A 12,407-nucleotide genomic window follows, 5' to 3' on the forward strand; every position below is an offset into this window, starting at 1 on the left:
AGGGGAAGACCCTCTATGAGATGGATTGATTCGGTGACTGGGGTAATCGGGATGGGTATGTCAGAGGCAGTGCGGTTGGCGCAGGATAGAGCAGGTTTTAGGACTGTTGTGCATAGGGTCGCAATGAGTCGCAAACGACTCGACAGCACATAACAACAACAACAACACAGACTGAAAAAAATGTTCAGCAATGACATATCTGACAAGGACTCATTACTAAAATTAATAGAAAACTCCAATATCTCAAAGAGGAAAATAAAAATGACCCAGTTACAAAATGGGCAAACGACATGAAAAGACACTTCACAAAACAGTATATTCAGGTGGCCAAAATGTACATGAATAAATTCTCAATACTATTGGGTGATTTTAATCTACAGTCCTCAGGCCTGGTTTTGTTTTTGGTCAAGCATTCTTCTAAGTGGTATAGCGCTGGTCTGTCCATTTGCTGTACAGAGATAACTCGAGGTTGCTATGATGCTAAACACTGTGACACTGATGTGTTTTGCGATAATGGTTTCCCATGATGGACAGTGGTGGAGTTTCACAATTAAAACAAGCTGGGGAGCAGGAGTGGCATCCACTTCCAAAATAGCTTGCCTCTGAAAACCCTATGAACTTGGAGAAATGATAAAAGATATACAAGTGTTCAAGTCTTTTGTTCCTAAGGTCACCATGAGTGGTCTATGATTCAGCGGCACCTAACAACAACAGTAACATTAAATATTAAACATTAAAACAACGAATAGGTACCATCTCACCCAATAACCACAGCAAAATTTAATAAGATAGTAAACAACAAATGCTGGCAAAAGAATGTGGAGAGATTGATTAGATGGTTCACATGCTCCTAGTATGAAATGGAGAATGTGAAATGATGCAACCACTATAGAAAGCAATTTAGGGCATCCTTACAAAGCTGGGGAAAGAACTACCTTTTAATCAGATGATCCTGATGCTAGGAATCTTTCCCAAAGAAATAAGAGATGGGATTCAATCTTATATAGTTATGTTTATTATGGCATTTTACATTAGCAAAGAGATGGAACCAACACCTTGTCCATCAATGGATGAATGGTTAAAAAGACAATGGTACATCCACCAAATGGAGTATTATACAACATGGAAAAGCACTAATTCATTAAATGCTGCACAACGTGGATAAATCTAGAGGAAATCATGCTGAAGAACATATAGCAATCACAAAAAGGACAATTATGGTATAAGACTATTATTATAAAAAGTAAAGAAAAAGTTTCCACGTATATAGAATAATCCTGAAACAAATCAAATTTTAAAAAAAAATCAAGCCAAACCCCCATATGGGCAAGTCAGGATCGACTTATAGCTGACCCTTAAGTGGGTTTCTGAAGTTGCAAATTTCATGGGAGGTAAAATGTTCACCTTTCTCCCTCATCACCACTGCTATTAATATTGCTGTTAGGTGTTTTTGAGTCAAAGATGACTCACGATGTCTCTATGAACAACAAATCTGAACCCGGTCCTATCCTGTGCCATCCTCACAATCTCTGACATATGTGAGCCCACTGCTGCCTTCACCATGTGAGTCCTTTTTGTTGAGGGTCTTCCTTCCTCTCTTTTGCTGATCCTCTGCCTTTCCAAGCATGATGTTCCTTTCTAGGGAATAACAGCTCCTAACAACCTATCCAAACTACGTGAGATAAAGTGTCACCATCCTTGCCTCTCAGGAGAACTTTGACGGCCCTTTTCCCAAGACCTGTTTGTTCTTTTGGCCATCCACTAGTGGATTTTAATTGCCTGAAAAGTGTGATCTTTGAGTTAGCTGCACCACCAGAGCTCCTTCAAGGCAGGGAGAGAGGCATAAAAATGAATAAATAGGTAAGTTAGGTGAAGGGAAAGATAATAAATAATATGGAATGGATCAGACATTGTCATTAACTAATTACATGAATCAATATTATAAAACAAACTGTGAATGATTAAATGGGAAAACAACGTGATTTGCAAATTTACACTCAAATTTTTAAAAAAGCAAAGAGAAAAAATAATTTAAGAAACACACTGGGACCTCTGTTTTCTGGGGAAAGTCACTGGAATTGGGGCTGCACATAAATCTGAGAGTTTGTGAAGCAGCATGAGAAGCACAACTTAGAAGCTGGGCACTAGGGCACAGCTGACGGTGTAAGTGCAGAAATCACTGGGTATCTTCCACTGCAAGCTGTTCAAGGAGCAACATGTCAGTTCCACTGGGAAAAATCACTAAGCCCAAACATGCCTCTAGGAGGATGAGTGAGAAGTGAAAGAAGTGTCCTCACAGAGATTTGACCCAGGAGATGCTGAAGGATCTGTCCTCCTGGGCCCTAGATACCGGATCCTTTCAGAGGCTGTGCATGGTCGTCCCAGATCAGTCTGCAGCACACTTAGGCCAGGCACCAAGCGCATTACAATGGGAGGTGCTGACTTTCAGCATGCCTGCTCAAAATCACAGCTTCATCAGGAATGGGACACACCTCAAGGTAGTGTGCACCCCAGGATTGATTTTCCCCAGTGCACACGGGAGCTTCCTGCTAGAACCCCAAACAAGGAAACAAGGCCCTTCCAGGACAGTGTTCAGGAAATGGACAAGGACACTTAAGACAGAAGCCACAATACAGTGGTTAAGCCCCTGAAGACCCAGAAGGGTCAAAGAAGAATTAGCTTGTGTATTAGGAATGGATCTTTGGAGATACTTGTGAATGAATTCACAACTCACAGCAAATCTATTGGGTGAAGAGTCTAAAAATGCTTGCAGTTCTGAAATGTTCTAGAAAGAGCCTGGAGCACACAAATTCAACTAGTGATTAGCTTCATGTGAGGCATACACTTGAGACTATATAAATATAATGTATAATATTATATAAATGATTTAACCTCTCAGTGACTTACTGTTCTAATCTGAAAATACTGAAGCTCTCACTCCCACTGTCTAGAGTTGGTGAGAGTATTAAAGGAGGTACCATGTACCTCTGTCAGGTGCTCAGCACGTCTCCGGCTCTCTGTGTGTGTTCAGTAACTGCTCACAGCCCACGTCCCTGTTGTACTTCTTCTTCTTCAATGTCCCATCCAAAGACAACCCCATGGGTTCACAGTTCATAGGAATAGGACCTCAGGTCATTTCATCAGCTACCTGCCAACATGATCGTGAGTCAGGTGAATGATCCAACCTGCGTGTTCTGCTCTGGCTGAAGGTTGAAGATCTCTAGGGTTACCCACTCTGGCCCACTCCTGACTCTTTGTCTTCTTGACCTGAGCCCCTATTCTTGCTTCCCTATTCTAAAACTCTTGCACACCACATCTCTTCTCATCTCTGCATTTCTGAGGTGAGATACTTGTCCTCGCTCCAGCAGAGTAGGTGTTGAAGCCCCACAAAGTTTGTGCTGTAAGAAGCTGCTGTTTGAGGCCAAGGGCATCCGAGATTTGGGCCCCACAGCAGCACAGAAATTCCCCTTTCACCAGGTTTATGCAGTTACTTCTCTCCCAAAAGAATTCAAAAAGGGAATTGGGTTATTGAAAGAACATTTCCAAGCTATAATTATCAAAAGTTCAGTGGACCAAAGGGAGCAGAGTGGACTGAGAAGAGAAACCCTCCGAAGAACCTTTATGAAAAAGAAACCAAGGCAAGCCTCTGAGAATCTTCCTGGCCTGAGAGGCTGGGGTTTGGCAAGTTGGCTGTTTCCCTAAGGAAGCTAAAGATGAAGTGTTTGTGTTTTGTTTGAATTGATAACGATGTCAGTTTCAGTTATGGGCTCATTACAACAAACCTGGGACATATTAACAGCTCTCTAATTGAATTTGGAAATAAGAAGGAGGCTTTAAAACAGTTTTGCAAATAGTCAAAGCGTAGGCCTCCATAGTGAGTGCCTTCATTATTAAATGGAGAGAGAGGGAGACAGTGTTCCCAACTGACTGGTTCTTCCCCTCTGCTGTGTCCTCACTTGCACGCCGTGAGGCAATCTTTGTCATCCCTGATGTTATGATAGCTGAGTGGAAGGTCTACCCCAGAAGGGATTCCCAGAAACTGAAAACAAGGCTGAGAAGATACCCTTTTAACTTTTTATTCCAAACCAGTAACATAAGAAGAGCTGCTGAACTTTGCTGCCTAGAGACAAGACCAACCCCGACCCCCCACCACTCAAGTCTATGCTGGCTACCATCCAACTATGCCCCTTGAAGGCAGACTTCTCTGATTCTTTCTCCCTTGAAGGGTGGATTCTAGGAGGCTCAGCCCCTGGCCGTAACCTCTCACGAGACTAGCTGTCCTGGCCCAGGCTCTGCTATAGGAAATTTCAACAATTCTTGGTAGACTTTTGTCAAAGATTCTCACCACTGGACCAATTGGCAGCATCAGGATGGATGGTGAAGAGACTGAGATTGTTCACAGCTTTAATTTACTTGGCCCCATGGTCAACACTCTTGGCACCAGTATCCAGGAAATCAAAAAACATATTGTGATGGAAAAGTCTACTGTTAGGAACCTCTCCAAGGTACTGAAGAGCAACGATGTCACTCTGGAGACTAAGGTGCATCTGATACAGGCTATGGTCTTTGAAATCACTTGTTATGCATCAGAGAGTTGGACAATGACTAGGGAGGATAGAAGAAGAATTGATGCCTTTGAGCTGTGGTGCTGGAGAAGAGTATTGAATGTACTATGGACTGCCAAGAAAACAAATCGATTCATCCTAGAGAGGGTTAAAGCAGGCTGCTTCTTGGAGGCAAGGATTCTGAGGCTCCATCTAACATACTTTGGAAATGTTGTAAGGAGGGACGAACAAGTCCTTGGAGAGGACATCATGCTTGGGAGGGTGGAGGGACAGCGTAAGAGGGGAAGACCTTCTATGAGGTGGATTGATTCAGTAACTGGGGTAATCGAGATGGGTGTGTCAGAGGCAGTGTGATTGGCACAGGATAGAGCAGGGTTTAGGGCTGTTGTACATAGGGTCGCTATGAGTGGCAAGCGATTCGATGAAACATAACAACAACAACAACTTGGTAGACTAGAGGAGACCTTGTTTGGCCCTTATTCTCATACTTTCTTCTTCTTTCTTCTCTCCTCCACCTGCTTCACCTATTACATACGCTCTCAGAGCAATTGACAGGCAACCCCTCCATAAAAGTCTTACTATACAGGATGTTTCTGTCCTTTTTTATTTACTCTTTGCCTACACAACCAGAGCCAAACATAGACTCACGTGCACACAATGCATGTATTCACAAAAATAATCTATGTGTGCATGACATCTATCTGATAACTCTGGTGGCCTAGTGGTAAGGAGTTCAAATCCACTAGCTGCTCCATGGCAGAAGGATGGGAAATCACATCACATCACATCCAATTAACTGCCTCATAAAATCCACCAGAGGGTCAGCTATGAGTTGTTTCTGACTTGGTGGAACACAACAACATATTACATACACACACACACACACACACACATATATTCACATATATATGCACACACACACATATATACACATACACATAAACACAGAGACACATATAACATATATATATATATATATACACCTCCACTTAAAAAAAAAAAACTTGCCTCTAGAAACTCTATGAACTTGGATAAAAGATTAAAGTTTAGTGTTCAAGACTTTCATTAATAGGGTTGCTATGGGTTGTCTATGACTCTATGGCACTTAACAACAACTTAACAGCAACATATATATATATATATATGTCAAAGTATATTCTTGTGTATACATGCATATATTTCAGTATGTACATACCTATATATACATAGAGTCATCCTTTGGTATCCATAAGAAATTGAATCCACAGACACATGAAGAAATGCTCAAAATCACTGGCAATAAGAGAGATGCAAGTCAAAACCACAATGAGATACCATCTTATGCCAGTAGCAGTGGCAAAATTTAACACATCAGCAAGTTATAAATATTGAAGAAGATATGAAAAGTTAAGAACTCCTAAACACTGTTGGTGGGATTATAAAATGGTACAACCACTCTGGAAGGCAGTTTAGCATTTCCTCAAAAAGCTGACATGGAAATTCCATATGACCCAGCTATTCTACTGCTTGGAATATACCCTGAGAAAATGAGAACTGAGGCACAAACAGAAACTTGTGTACCAATGTTCATTGCAGTGTTATTCACCATCACAAGAACATGAAAACAGCCCAAGTGTCCAATCACAATCAAATAGATTGAAAAATTATGGTACATTCATGTGATGAAGTGCTATGCAACATGTAGGAGCAATGATTTTGAAAATCACAACCTAACTTGGGAGAGACTGAAGAGCATTATGTTAAGTGAACTTAGTCCCATAAGGACAAATACTGTATAAGACTATTATTGTAGAAATACAAAGATAACTAGGAAAATGTGTATAAGGTCCAAGGAGGGGGAAGGTGGAAACAGAGGAGTGAAGATGGGCAGGGTGGGGGGGGGGGTAAATCAAAGGGCCACACAATTTGATGGATTGCGGGAGGGATGGGTAAAGAAATAGGAAAGATCTCCTGTGAAAATAAATGTACACAAACTTTGTATGTAAACCATTGTACACACACACACACACACACACACACACACACACACACACACTTATTTAAAAGAAGAACTAGGCAGTCAAAAAGCCCAAAAATACTCAAGTCCCTTGTATAATATGTTGGTGTTTACATTTAATATATGTATATCTTCCTGTGTTTGGGATACTGAACCCACATACAAGAAAAATCCACTTGTAACTTTTGACTTCATAAAACCCCAACTATGAATAGCCTACTGTTAACTGGAAGTCTTACTGATAAAGCAAGCAGTCAGGACATATTTTGTATATTATATGTATTGCATACTGTACTCCTGGTTATCCATTCCTGAAATTATGAGATATTGAAAGCCTTTTAAATAGAAACTGAACATTGTCTGATACAGTGTCAGAAGATGAGGCTCTCAACTTGGAAGACATTCAAAAGACAATTGGATAAGAGCTACCTCCTCAAAGTACAGTCTTTCTTAACAATATAAATGAACTAAAGCTTTTAGCCAGTGAAGGAACCTTATTCACTTCTGTGGCACAACTTCAGATGAGGAGAAACAGTTGCAAATATCTGTCAATAACTGGAACACAGAATTCACCCAAAGTATGAATCTAGGAAAATTAAAAGTTGTCATTTAATTGGAATCAATAAAGATCAATATCTTTGGTATTCATAAGCTAAAATGGGGTGGTAGTGATCATTTTGAATCATGCACTAATATGATCTACTATTCTGGAAGTTACAAATAGAAGACATAGTATTGTATTCATCTTCTAAATGGCATTTCAAGATCTCTCCTAAAATATAATGCTGCTGCCAGTGATGGGAAAATAGCCATAGACATACAAGGAAAGTCTGCTAGTACAGCTATTATGCAAATTTACCTGATAGTAGTTTATAGCCATTAAAACCAAAGAAGAAGAAATTAAGGATTCTGAAGCACTTCTGATCAAACATGCAATCAACAGCAATTAATAACGGGTACTTGGGATGAAAAAGTTGGATATGTTGAAGAAGAATATGTCATTGGTGATAGAAATGAGGTTAGAGATTACATAATAGAATTTTGGACAACCAATGACTTTTTCATTGCAAATGCCTTCTTTAAAAAGTAGTGAAGTCTGTGGGTAAAAGAAGTGGGAAAGATCCAGCAGGAATCTGGCAAGACAGGGTAATTGTGGCCATAGTTTAATGATGACTAATTTTATAAAACATAATGAATAGGAATAATTATATGAAACACAATGTGAATGAAGGATAGCTTGAAACACAATGTACATAAACTTTGTAAGCAAACAAAAAAAGAACCCTGATTTTTTTTAAAAAGTGTAAAAGTATAAATAGTGATTATACACATGGACCTTGTGAAATATAATATGCAAAAATCAAATCAACTACATCTTCTGCACACAAAAAAAAAGATGACGAAAAGATCAGTAACAGTCCCTCCAAGTCTAGGGGTTGGCTGTGGGATAAACCGTCGATTGCTCATATACAAGTTCGAGTGGAAGCTGAAGCTAAAATAAGTCCTAGAGCCAATATACTGTTTGAGTTGGTCTCACCTGAGCAACTACTTCAAGAAGAGATTTGATGTACTGAGCACTGAGGACCAAAGACCAAATAAGTTGTGAAATAACATAGTAAAATGTCATTAAAAAAAAGGAAAGACCACATGGGCATCAGAATGGACTTTGGGACATGTCCTACAATGAAGAGAACTTAAAGAAAATGTGAGAAATGATGAAGGAAGAGAGTCAAACAGAAGATTTCAATGGGCAGCTCCAGATGACAGAGTAAAGCACTGTAACAAAATGCTATGCTGCTCCCTCTTAATTATCAATTACCTAATTGCTTTTTCCCCACGTGTATTCCATTGATCATCAATTCCTATGGATGTGGAATCTACAGATACAGACTAACTATGTAGCTAGCTAAATGATAGATAGATAGATAGATAGATAGATAGATAGATTCTTGCTGTTGTTGTTAAGTGCCATCAAATCGTAGATGATTCATAGCGACTCTACGAATGAAGACCTGAACACTTGTATAATTTCCATTGTTTCTCCAAGTTCTTAGAGTTTCCAGAGGCAAGCTATTTCGGAAGTGGGTGCCACTCCTGTTTTCACGCCTATTTTAACTGGGGAGCTCCACCAAACACTGTCCACCATGGGTAACCATTATCACATTTGACACATCAGTGTCACAGTGTTCAGCCTCACAGGTGTACCTCTGTACAATCTCAAACTGATGACCAAATGCCTTTTCAAATAGGAGGCCAAATAATACCAGCTCACACCAATGGCGAGTAAACATTCCACACCCAATCTCACCAGGACCAGAAAACAAACATCTGTAGAATCCAGTTTCTCCAAGACATCTTCCCAACCTGGAGTCCAGACCATTTGGTGACCAAATGCCTTTTTAAATAGGAGGCCAAGTAAAATAGGCTCACACTCAATGGCGAGCAAACATTCCCCCAAGCCTCTCACCAGAACCAGAAAAAAATACCTCTGTAGAATCCAGCAGCTCCAGACAACTTCACAACTAAGCAAATACAAATCTCAATGTCGAGTTACATTTGAATTTATACAAACGTAATAAATTATTTCAAAATTATTCTATTATTCTTTGTTTATCTAAAATTCAAATTCATCTAATTATCCTGTCTTTTATGTGGAAATCCTTGGCAGAAAGCAGAGTGGAGGTGGGGGGGAGTTGTTGTTTTGGGGTGTTTTTATTAATGTCTGGAAGTTTTTGGTAAAATTCTAGCTTAGTGCATCTCACCTAGTATATGAGTATCCTTGCAAAATACCTTCAGTTAGAATCTCAAAGTTTCTCTTCAAGTCAACAGGTGCATCTAAGGGACTCAAAATTCCAGGATGTGGGTGGGCCTGGAGTTCTAGACAATTACCTCCACACAATGGGTTAATTATAATGTGGCTTAGTAAATTCCACCCTAATCCCCACTCAACAAAAGAAACAGGAGACAATGTAATGGGGTCTGCCCTGCCCCCTCAAATTAGTTGTCATAAGGAAGTCACACCAAAAGACCAGGCAGGATAGTGCACCATGTAGATCAGCCAGTCCTGTGGGACCTCAGGAGTCCTAGGTGGACAGACAAGATGACAAGACAGTGAAGTGCCCCCTTCCCACGAAGGAGCATAACAACGGAGACCCTCACGTGTCTTGGATTCCAGGCTCTTTCAAAAGATGCCCCATGTACAAATGCCAACCTGTTTGCCAAAACCTACACCAGCGTAATTATTTCACTCAGCAGCCCCACCTTTCTCTTTTCACCAGTCATATCCTTAACTTCCTTCTTGTGGCTGAAAACGTAAAAAGGGGGAAAAATACACAGCAACTCTGTTGACATTACAGCAAACAGCACAAGCCTCATTTTACCAAGCCTCGGAGGACCCCGCTCAGAGACACCGGCATGTTGATGGGAGCTGTACAAAGGTCAGTGATTTGGAAGCCCTTTCCGACAATTTGCCAGGATTTTGGCATTTGTAAGCATCCATAGGACAGCTCTCTAGTAAGCTGACCTTGACAGCGAATGGGATAAATAAACCTTCAATTTACCCCCTCCAGCTTCTCCGCGCCTGCCAGTCCCCACGGAGCCTTCACCTGTCCATATCGTTCAACCGCCTGCAACTTGCAACTGACGAACATCCACAGCTCCGCGGCCCAGTGACAAACACCATCTAACAGATAAGGCTTCTGAAAAGTCAAAGCCAATACTGCTTCCATTGAAAATTTAATGCCGGGTCCATCTTCGCCCATCATTCTTTCTACTGTTGCATGGGTCCCAAGAGGCCCTTGAAGCTAAAGCTCTGCTCCATAACAGGTAATGACGTGGCATTTAATGATACTGTCCAAAGTGATCCTGGTCTTTGGGAAGTAATGTGCACTCATGTACCAGATAAGCACCGCCAAACGTACTGAGCCGCCGTATCTTTCACAGGCCTGTCACCAGATACAATGTGACACATCCCCAGCCATTGTACCTGCGACTCCTCCGACCTCGCCATCAGACAGAGAGAGCGTCTGCAGAGCAGGGCTCCCAAGTGTTAAGGGAATTCAGGCAAAGGTAGGATAGTAACAGAACCATAATTAAGTATTCACAGCCTCTTTAATACTTCAGTGCTCTTGGATTTGCTACTAAAATCTGTGAATTATACCTCATTGAAAAATGTCCTTAATCGACTCTGACATGTTTTATTGGAGGCAGAAAAAATGTTTCAGTATGATAGATAAGGTTAAAAATGTTACCACTCTGATCATTTACTCTAGTGTCTGGTGGGGGGAAAAAAAAGAAAGAAACTCTATAGTCAAAACCCATTTGCATCATTCATCAGAAGCAATGGAGAGAAAGGGGGAAAAAATAATAAAAAGCCTTATCTGACAGCCTGTTTGAGCTGATGGGACAAAGTGCACATTTCCAATTTTCTGACAAAGTTATGTTGTTTATGCAGATAAGGGGGGAAACAACTGTAACGTTTCTACAGCATGCTGTAAGCCCTGGAAATGTGTCTCAGGCTGCAAAGGGTCTGCAGCCTGAGCGGCGTGACACACAACCGCAGAGCATCACCTTTGTGGCTTTGGACCAAAACATGCATCACATGTCGCCCTCCTTTCAGCACCTGGGAGTGTCCCAACAGCCCCAGAGACCTGCCAGCCATGTCTCATGATGACACTGTAAGTACAATAAATGGTCCTTCTCACTTCCACATAAGCCCCAAGAAGTCGCAGTGGTAAACACAGACTGCGACCTACCAGAGACGTTTTTTTAGAGGTTGGTTTTGCATTGACACATGGACTTGCTGCTTTCTCTGCACTGTGTCCGCCATGGATGATGTTTGAGCTAGAAGCCAAACCCCTCCACGGATGGGCTTCATGCAATTGTGTTTGTATACACTTTGGGCACACCCACTTTCTGTCAGTTTATCATACCATGATGATATGCAGGTTGCTAGGATATCAGAAGTTAGGCCACCAGTATTTCAAATATCAGAAGTGACCAGGGTGGACAAGTTTCCGCTTCAATGTTAAATCAAGACAGAAAACAAAGTAACGGTGAATTACTTTTGGAAAGTTCCAATGAAAAAAACCTTATGCATCATAATAGAATATTGTCCAATTCACCCACATTAGCCTTGCTAGTAGCAGAATTCATTGCTAAGAAGGGCATAAAGTTTGGTGAAAGAGACGACCAACAAGAGTATGGGAAAGCACCAATGAGCTGGATCAACATGGAGCCATAATTAGCTTAGACATGTCAGTACCACCACATGACGTGGTGCGGGACTGGGCATCATTCCATTCTGTTGTATGTGAAGTCACCCTGGATTGGAATTCGCTTAAAGAACATCATGATTGTCTGTCTACTGGTGGATATTGGATCTACAGTCAATGTCCATGGAGGCAGAAGTCAAGAAAGAAGATGATGAATTGTCAAATCTACTTCCCAAGATTTCTTTAAGGTACTAAAGAACTAAAGATGTCACTTTAGGGATCGAATGCACCTGAACCAAGCCATGGCATTTTTAATCACTCCCTGTGCATGAGGGAGCTCTGGTGGCATCATGGGTAAAGAGTTGCACCACCGACCCAAAGGCTCAAGGTAGGACTCGATCAGCTCCTCTGTGAGTGTATGAGTCTGTTCCAACTTAACGGCAATGAGAGTCATATCCATGTGGATAAGAAAGATTGAAGTAGAATTGATGCCTTTAAATTGTGGTGTTGGTGAAGAATATTGAATACATCATAGACTACCAGGAGAACAAACAAACCCATATTTTTAAAAATACATAAAACATGGGCTTGGTGACAGGAATGAAGCTGGAGATAGAATGATTGAATTTTGTA

This window comes from Elephantulus edwardii, unplaced genomic scaffold (genome assembly GCF_000299155.1).
Source record: "Elephantulus edwardii isolate Elephantulus edwardi_28Jun2011 unplaced genomic scaffold, EleEdw1.0 scaffold00062, whole genome shotgun sequence".
Lineage (NCBI taxonomy): Eukaryota > Metazoa > Chordata > Mammalia > Macroscelidea > Macroscelididae > Elephantulus > Elephantulus edwardii.